General features: G+C 56.7%; 1 long non-coding RNA gene across 1 annotated transcript; it reads left to right on the top strand.

Moving 5' to 3' along the window:
• The first annotated feature begins 227 nt into the window (after positions 1 to 227).
• On the top strand, positions 228 to 7,631 carry LOC129496378 (uncharacterized). The gene is made up of 3 exons (XR_008661716.1): positions 228 to 368; positions 5,563 to 5,673; positions 7,452 to 7,631. It is a non-coding gene; the product is annotated as an uncharacterized LOC129496378 (long non-coding RNA).
• Positions 7,632 to 8,136: the final 505 nt, after the last annotated feature.

Genomic DNA, 8,136 nt, shown 5'->3' with positions numbered 1-8,136 from the left:
GCCGCCCCTCCCACCACGGAGAGCTTGGTGCCCCTTGATGAGCTGGGGGTGGGGAAGGAGGACACCCCCCCTACAGTGGGACAGGATCAGCAGGTGAGTGGGAGGAGGAGGCCAGGTCAGAGCTGGAAGGGAGCTGGGAACTGGCGGGGGGCCAGGGAGACAGTGTTCAGACTGGGAGGACAGGCTGGGGCTGGTTGTCCTGGGGAGAGAGGCAGGAGGCAGGACCTGGCCCTGTGTGGAGCTTCCCTGCTCCCTAGCACCTCTCCAGTACGGACTTCCCAGAAGCCCAATCCCTGCCTTGGTGGTTTCTGTTCTGGGGCTTCTATTCTGGTCCCTCTGAGCCTCTCACCCTCTCCCAACACCCAGAGGTAGGACTCCAGTTGGATATCCTCACCATGTCCAGTGTGTCCCTGCTCACACCTACACCCCGGCCGCTTCTTACCTCCCACCTGGACCTTTTCTCCATCTCCCCCATCCCTGCAGCTTGCCAGTGCTCCTACTCTTTCCTTTCCCTTCTTACCAGGTTCAATCCAGCCCATTACTTTATTCTCAGAGGAGAGGGTCCTCAGGGAGGCTTCCCTGGATCCCCCACCTCTCCCCTCCATTCCTGTGCACAGCCACGACCCCCGTTTGGGGGTCAACATGTGTGTGATTATCTGTCCGTGGCCAGTCTCTCCCAGAGGCAACAAGCTCCTGGGGCAGGAACAGGTCTGTTGTGTTGCTGCTCTGCTCCCTGTGCTTGGAACGGCACCTGGCACATAGTCGGATGGAGGATGAAGGATGGGTGGTTGGTGGTAGGACAGAGAAATGATGGACTTGGACAGGTAGAGGTGGGCTGGGTGATGGTGTGAGCAGGAAACAGGTGGAAGGGTAGGCAATGGCCAGCTGACAGGAGACTGGACCAAGGTGGGTAGAATGCAACAGAAAACTCCTGGCCTAAGCATTAAGAAACCTGGGTTTAAGTTCAGCCTTGCTGCCTATTAACACCAAGGCCCGTGGAGTCGTGGGCATGTGCTGTTGCTGCTCTTTGCCTCAGTTTCCCTATCTTTTGGTTTTTCTGTTTCGTTGTTGCTTTTATTTCACTGCATAAAACCCTTTCCGTCCCCCACCCCCAAATTTTTCTGGAGCTGCACCACATGAGCAGAACAAAGGGAAGCAGCTGAGAGGGAAGGCAAGGCATCCCCTCTGGAGCCCGATGAGCCAGGAACAGAGCATGAAAACCTCGTCAGACAGTCCACAGCCCCTGGCTCTCAGAGTCCCTCTACTCCAGGGGAAGGGGGGGGGTGCGGGTGTTTGCTAAAAATGCCGATTCCGGGGTCCCCACACCTAAGCTTCTGTTTTAGGTGCTTTGGAGAAGGCCCCAAAATCTGCAGTTTTAATAAGCTCCTCTCCAGGATTTTGAGCTCATTTCTGGGCAAGACTCACTGGCACCTTCCAGGATGACTAGATCCTACAGGTCTAGTGTGTGTGTGCACGTGTGCATGTGTGTGCTGTGGGGGATGGGGGCTGTTGAGACATTTTCTTTAAAAAAACAAAACAAAACAAAATAGACTAGAGATAACCGGGATGTCCCTTGGTGGAGCTGGTGAAGACCTTGCTGGTGGTCCACTCCCGGGAGGGCCCAGCAGGCATAAGAAATAAGGAAGAAGGTCTTGATAAGGCAAGATCTCCAAGGTATGGGTAAGTGAAAAAGCAGGTGCAGAATAGTGCTTGTCGTTTCACCACTTGTGTTAAAACATTCATAAAAGAAGAGAAATATGGATATGCATGGACAGTTCTGGAATGACATACAAGAAATGGGTCAGGGTGGCCTCTGGGGAAGGACTTGGGGGACCAGGAGCAGGAAAAACACCCTTGGTTGTGTCTGAATCTTTTCCTGAGTCTGGGGTTGGAATTCTGACCCTAACTAGCTGTGTGCCTATGCCCTATGCCCCTATGCCCCTCTCTGAGGCTCAGTTTCCCCTCATGTAAATGTGCTGTAAAGCTGCTAGCCTGGGCCTTGCCAGCATGATCCTGCTCCAGCTTCCATTTCCCAGGACACTCCTGGTTGGGCCTCACCTTCTAGCAGCCCCACTGGGCCCAGGGAGGGTGGGTCCCCGGGGAGGGGGCGGCCCAGGTCCAGGGTGGGGCTGAGCTGGAAAAACCGGCAGGGTTGGAGCAGTTTGTGCAGGCACCATCTTCACTCCTCTGCCTGGAGGCTACTTGGGGACACTCACCCCCATCTGCTGCCCCTGAGGGGCTGGGACCCAAAGAGCACCCCTGCCACCCCCAAGCTTCAGGCTGGAGACCAGGGGAAAGGGGACAATGACTGACAGTGAGCCAGGGTCTGGGGGGACAAGGGGACAGAGAACCAGAGAGACACAGACACAGACACAGAGAGCTAGAAGTGAAAAAGAGAGAGAGAGAGAGAGACAGGGAGGAGAGAAAGAGAGAAGAGAGAGACAGGGAGAGAGAGAGAGTGAAAGAGCCAGGCAGAGACAGAGGAAGAGAAAGACGTGCACACGTACACACACACACACACACACACACACACACACACACACACAGGAGCCAGATTCAGGCTGAAAGAGGCAAATAAATCAGTGAGGAAGGCGACCGTGGAGCTGTCCGGGTCTGGGTCCGGGTCCAGGTCCGGGTCTGGGTAGGGGTGGGGGTGCGGGTGGGGGCTGAGCTCCCTGGCCAGTGCATGGGGCTGGCCAAGGTGCCGGAGTGCCAGGGCGGCAGGGTGTGGGCCAGGGACCCTGGGTGCTGAAGCCACATCCCCAGCACCCTGGGTTCCACCCCTCTGCAGGCCTGCCTAGTCCTAGGAAGCAGCTCTGGGCCCCTTCTCGGCCTTCCAGCCCTCCCTTGGGACCTTGTACCTGGAAGCTGCCTCCCCAGGGGGCCCTCTCAGAGCAGCCATGGGAAGGCCTGAGGTGAAATCGGGCTAATTAGTGCTCAGAACTGAGATAATCGTTGTCTGGAATGTTCCCTAGGAGGTCCAGGTGGGGGCAGACAGCCAGGGGCCACAGGGTGCCTGGGATTGGCCCAGCTGGCCTCTGCCTGCTGGCTATAGAGCCCTCTATACTGGGAGGGAGGAGACCCAGGAGGCCCGGATCCTCAGGCTTTAGGACCTGTAGTAAGTAGATCGGGGGTCCCTCCAAGCTGTCCTGCACAACAGATCCGCTGCACTCCAGTCTAATCACGTCCGCCACAGCTCCTGCCTAAAGCCTTCTATGGCTCCCGTGGCCCTTAAACTATAAATCGAGCTCCTTACCCTGGCCTCACTTCCTCACCATCCACCTGCCCATCTGTTCATGCTCCTCCCGCATCACTGTGGCCCCCCACTTCCGCCCTCTTACCCTCAACACTCCACACTTGGCCCACCTCAGGACCTTTGCCTTCGCTGTATCCCCTTCTAGCCTCCTCTTCCTCCACCTCCTCCCAGAGCTCTCCCTACGCATCCTTCAGGCCTTCGCTCCAGGTTTCCTCACTGCGAGGCCTCCTTGGTACTTTCCTGAGCAGTCCCCTGCGTCTCTCCTTCCAACACTCAGCACTACACATTCTCTTAATGGTTTTCCTTATTTGATGGCTGCTTCCTCCATGCAAGTGTGGCTCCCTGAGGACAGGTGCCAGGTCTGCTTGGTCACCACTGTGTCCCATAGGACCTGACACACCACAGGTATTCCATGAGCAAACCACACTGACCACCAAGAAGCAGCCTGGACATTTATTTTTTGCTGTGTGGATTCCTCCTAGAAAGGGACCCTCCTGACCCCTGGGTCTCCCTTCTCCATCCCTGTCCCTGCTCCAGCCCCAGCACCAGCCGGTCCTGCCTCTGAGTCTTCAGACTCCACGGGTGGCCCTAGCCATGGTGTTGTAATGAACCACTGGCCAGAATCTCGTCTTGATTATCTCTAGGCTGGGCATGGCCTGTCTGTCCTCACAGGGGCTGGGACCACAGGCCCCTGTAGCAGGGGCCCAGGTATCCCATTGGGCCTCTTGCCTCTGGCCACAGATAACAGCACCGGGCCTGGTGGCCTCACCTCAGCTGCAGGCACCTGCAACCAGGGACACACTGAATGGCCTCAGGCAAGTCCCTGCCTCTCTCTGGGTTATGGAGTCACACAGGGTGGTGTCTTGCCCCCTAGGAGAGAGTGAGCAACTCGGTAGAAATGGAGTCTGTGGCTGGGAGTCCATGGATGTAGTAATTACACTGACTTCTCAAGGAGGCTAAAATGAGAAAGTGGGGACACATGGCTGGATTCCCACGTGTTCCCAACTAGGGGTTGTTCAGAGTGTGTGTGGGTGGGTCCTGCCCCAAGGTCCCCCTGGATGCTGGAGATTTACAAGTGTCCTGGGCCCTTCGAGGTGGGACAGAAGGTACTGGCACGTGAGAGTGTGAACCATTTCTAGGGCACTGATCCCACCATGCTTCAGCTTCCTCATTGTGAAGCAGGGGGAAGAAGAGTTTCTGCTTCACGGGGATGTGCTTAAGCGAGAGCCTCTCTGTGAAGTGCTTGGAATAGCACCTGACTCGTGGGAAGTGATCAATAGGTGCCATTACTATCACCTCCTAGAGTCTTGCCTCATCCTGTCCCCACCTTGCTGTGCTTTCTTCCTCCACCACCATTCAAGCTGGGGTGATTCACCTGAGTGATTACAATAGCCTCCAAGTGATCTCTGCTCCTGGTCTCAGCCCTAGGTCTATTCTTTGCGTGCTGCCAGACGAAGCCTTAAAAAACGTAAGCTGGATCACCATCCTCTCTTGCTTAACAGTCTCCCATGACTCCTGCTGCCCTCAGAGTAAGCATTAGCCTCCTAATCATGATGGACGACCCATGTCTCTCAATCTCCTGGTTACTCTCACTCTCATTTAGTCTGCTAGAGCTACCTTGGTTTCCTTTCAGTAAATCTGGCTCCTGCCTGCCTCAGGGCCTTTGCACATGCTGCTTCCACTACCAAAATGCTTTTCTTACTGCTCCTCACCTAGGTAGTGCCCAGACCTCAGATCAGGCGGACCTCCTGGGGTGGGTACTGTGATGACCGACCTGGATATTCTTCTGCTGGACCCGGCACTCCTCTGTCAGCTGCCATGCAGTGTTGGCAGCTATGGGCTCCTAGTCAGAACTTCTTTCTGGAGCTGTCGTGGAAGAGGAGCTGCCCCACCTATGTGGTCCTCTTACCCCCAAAGAGGTGGACACAGTCACGACGGATTAAGTCAGAGGAACAAAGCTCAGCCCCCCTAAGTTCAAGGTGGGATCCTCTCTGCAGCACTGTTCATGCTCCAGAGCCCCCCATGGGATTAGGCTGAAGCTAGACTTCATTTGAGACCACATCTTAGCTTTGCTCTCCCCGCATGTCCTGTTTCACTCTCTCTTTTCCCCCCAAAGCATTTCTTCGTGAATCACTTGCATTCCAGTCTCTGTTTCAGGCTCTGCTTCTGGGCAACCGGGTCTCAGGGACACCTCTTCAGGGAAGCCTTCCTTGATCCCCCTTTCTGGTCTCATCTCCGTGGATCTCTCTTTGCAGCCCTCATCATGGCCAATGTTTTTGTTGTTTTGTTTTGCTTTGTTTTTACAGTTTCTCACATGTCTATTCAGTGGAGGTCTGTCTGCCAGAATGCAAGGCAGAGCTCATGTGGACTCAGTTCCCTGCTGCATCCCCGGTGCCTGCAACAGAGCCTGCCACCGAGTAGGTGCTCAATAAATATTCTACGGCTGAGCGAGCGGCGGCGGGCAGCTGGAGGTTCGGAGGTTCGGGGGGCTGGGCACGCTCGCCCCAAGTCCTGCCCGTCGCCTCCCAGCCCAGCTCCTCACAGCCCCACGACGGGACGGGGCCAAGGCTCCCGCCATCTGGCTGTCGCGGAGCCACCGCCAAGGCAGGAAAAGGCCCTCACGTGTCCTCTTAAGAATGAAGAAACTATTCCCAGAAGGCCCTTGGCAGACTTCCCCATCTCACTGGCCGCAGACGCATTCCAGACCGCGCCGCAGCCAATCCCTGCAAGGGGCTCCAGGGCCACGTGTGCCGAGAGCCAATCAGCGCTCGCCCCCGGGCGGTGGGCGGAGCTTGCCCTTGCCCGGGGCCGCGGGGATGCACCTGGGGCCCCGGGGCAGGCGGCGAGCTGCGGGCCCTGGACCCGGGGCGTCTCCGTGTGGACCCCCCGGCTGGTGGTGTGCGAGGGGAGGCGGGTGCGCTGTGTCGAGCAAACGAGGTGGCCGAGGCGGCCGGACACCTTCCCTCAGTGGACGTGTCTGGAGAGGAGGAGGGAGGGCCCCGAGGGTGGGGGGCGGCGGAGAGACATGGGGGAGATGCAGAGACAGAGGGAGCCGCACTTGGAGGGTTGGCCTGAGAGACACAGGGGAGAACAGGGGAGGTAAAGAGGGGGAAGCAGAGAGAGACAGAGAGAGAGAGAGAGAGAGAGAGAGAGAGACTGCCTGGAAGGCTCTTGCCATCAGCAGCTGGAGTGGTGGGAGAGCCATGTCCCCGGCCCCTTCTCTTTGGCTTGGACGTCATGTGTCCAGCCTGAGCCTTGGGGTCCTCCTCTGTCGGGTGGGATAAATGACCCTCATTCACAGGACCGCCCTGAGGTGCCCCACGCACTGGCCAGCGGCCCCCTCTGGCCTGTAACCAGCCTGGAGTGCTGGGAGTTGTCACCCCAGGGTCACAGCAGGAAGGCAGGAGTGATCCGGGCCATGGGGGGGACCCAAAGCCCCTGTCCTGTCTGGGCTCCACATAGCCCGGCCGGGCAGCGAGGGGAGGGAGGAGGGCATCCTGGCTGCCCCGCACCCCCAGGGGAATAATCATAACCATAAGGACCACCAGTGTTCTAACTGCTCCCCAAGTGCCACCAACCCCATGAGGGGAAGCACGGCTTAATCCCATCGATCTTGTAATTCCCGCTTTACAGATGAGGAAACAGCCCCAGAGAGCCGCAGTGACTTCCTAACAACAGAACCGGGCCCTGAAGTCGGACAGGCCGGGGTCTGAGTCCCTGCTCCACACCCGATATAGGCTGGGTGCCCTGGGGAGTGACTCCCTCTCTCGGAGCCTTCCTTTTCACATTGTAGAATGGGAAAATAACAGTTTAAAGGTTGATATGAGAATTTTTATAAAGGATTTATTCATTTATTTGAGAGAGAATGTGCACAAGCAGGAGGAGGGGAGGAGGGAAAGGAAGAGAGAATCCTTCCGGCAGACTCCCTGCTGAGCACAGAGCCCAATGGCACAGGGGCTTGGAGCTGGATCCCATGACCCCAAGATCATGACCCCGAGATGGTGACCTGAGCTGAAAGCAAGAGTTAGATGCTCCACTGACTGTGCCACCGATGTGCCCTGGCTGATGTAAGGATTAAATGAGATGTTGTACAGAAAGTGCTCAGCACAGGGCCAGGTACAGAGTCAGTGCTCAGTACTTGTTAAAAGGTATGTTAGATAACAGTATTAGAGTAATTTAAAAATAATTCTTTTAGGGACACCTGGGTGGCTCAGCAGCTGAACGTATGCCTTTGGCTCAGGACGTGACCCTGGAGTCCTGGGATCAAGTCCCACATCGAGCTCCCTGCAGGAGAGCTTCTCCCTCTGCCTGTGTCTCTGCCTCACTCTCTCTGTGTCTCTCATGAATAAATAAATAAAATCTTAAATAAAAATAATTCCTTTAATTACTCCCCTTATTTCAGAGGAAGAGCTGAGGTTCAGAGGGGGAAGTGACTTGCCCAACATCACCAGCCAAGTGGAGGAGCTGGATTTTAACTCAGTGGGTCTCAGGGCAGCGCTCACTCCCAGCCCTCCTGCCACCATGATGGTTGAGCCTTGGATGGCCTGTTTGGGACTCAATCCTTTTGGGTCAAGAAGGAGATGCCTGTGGCCTGGCCTGATATCCCTCCGGCCTGGCACCAGCCATGATCACCCACTGGGGGGATTGCAAAACCCCACTCCCTTTACTAGCCGATAAAGGGTGCCCGTTGCAAAACACGGCGGAGAAATTATTAAGTGTTGTGTCATCCTGCGGCCAGGCCCTGGGTGCCCCTTTCCTGCCTAGAGGCCTGGGTGGGGCTGACTCCTCACTCTCTCCCTTCACATCCCTGACCTGGGAGAGGCTGGGGTGGCGGTCCACATGGGGATTTCGGGGAGTGGGCAGCAGACCCAGCCACTGAG

The sequence above is a fragment of the Nyctereutes procyonoides genome, unplaced genomic scaffold (genome assembly GCF_905146905.1).
Source record: "Nyctereutes procyonoides isolate TBG_1078 unplaced genomic scaffold, NYPRO_anot_genome, whole genome shotgun sequence".
In the NCBI taxonomy this organism is placed as follows: Eukaryota; Metazoa; Chordata; class Mammalia; order Carnivora; family Canidae; genus Nyctereutes; species Nyctereutes procyonoides.
The sequence above is the reverse complement of the archived record's forward strand: the minus strand, read 5'-3'. Positions and strand labels throughout refer to the sequence as shown.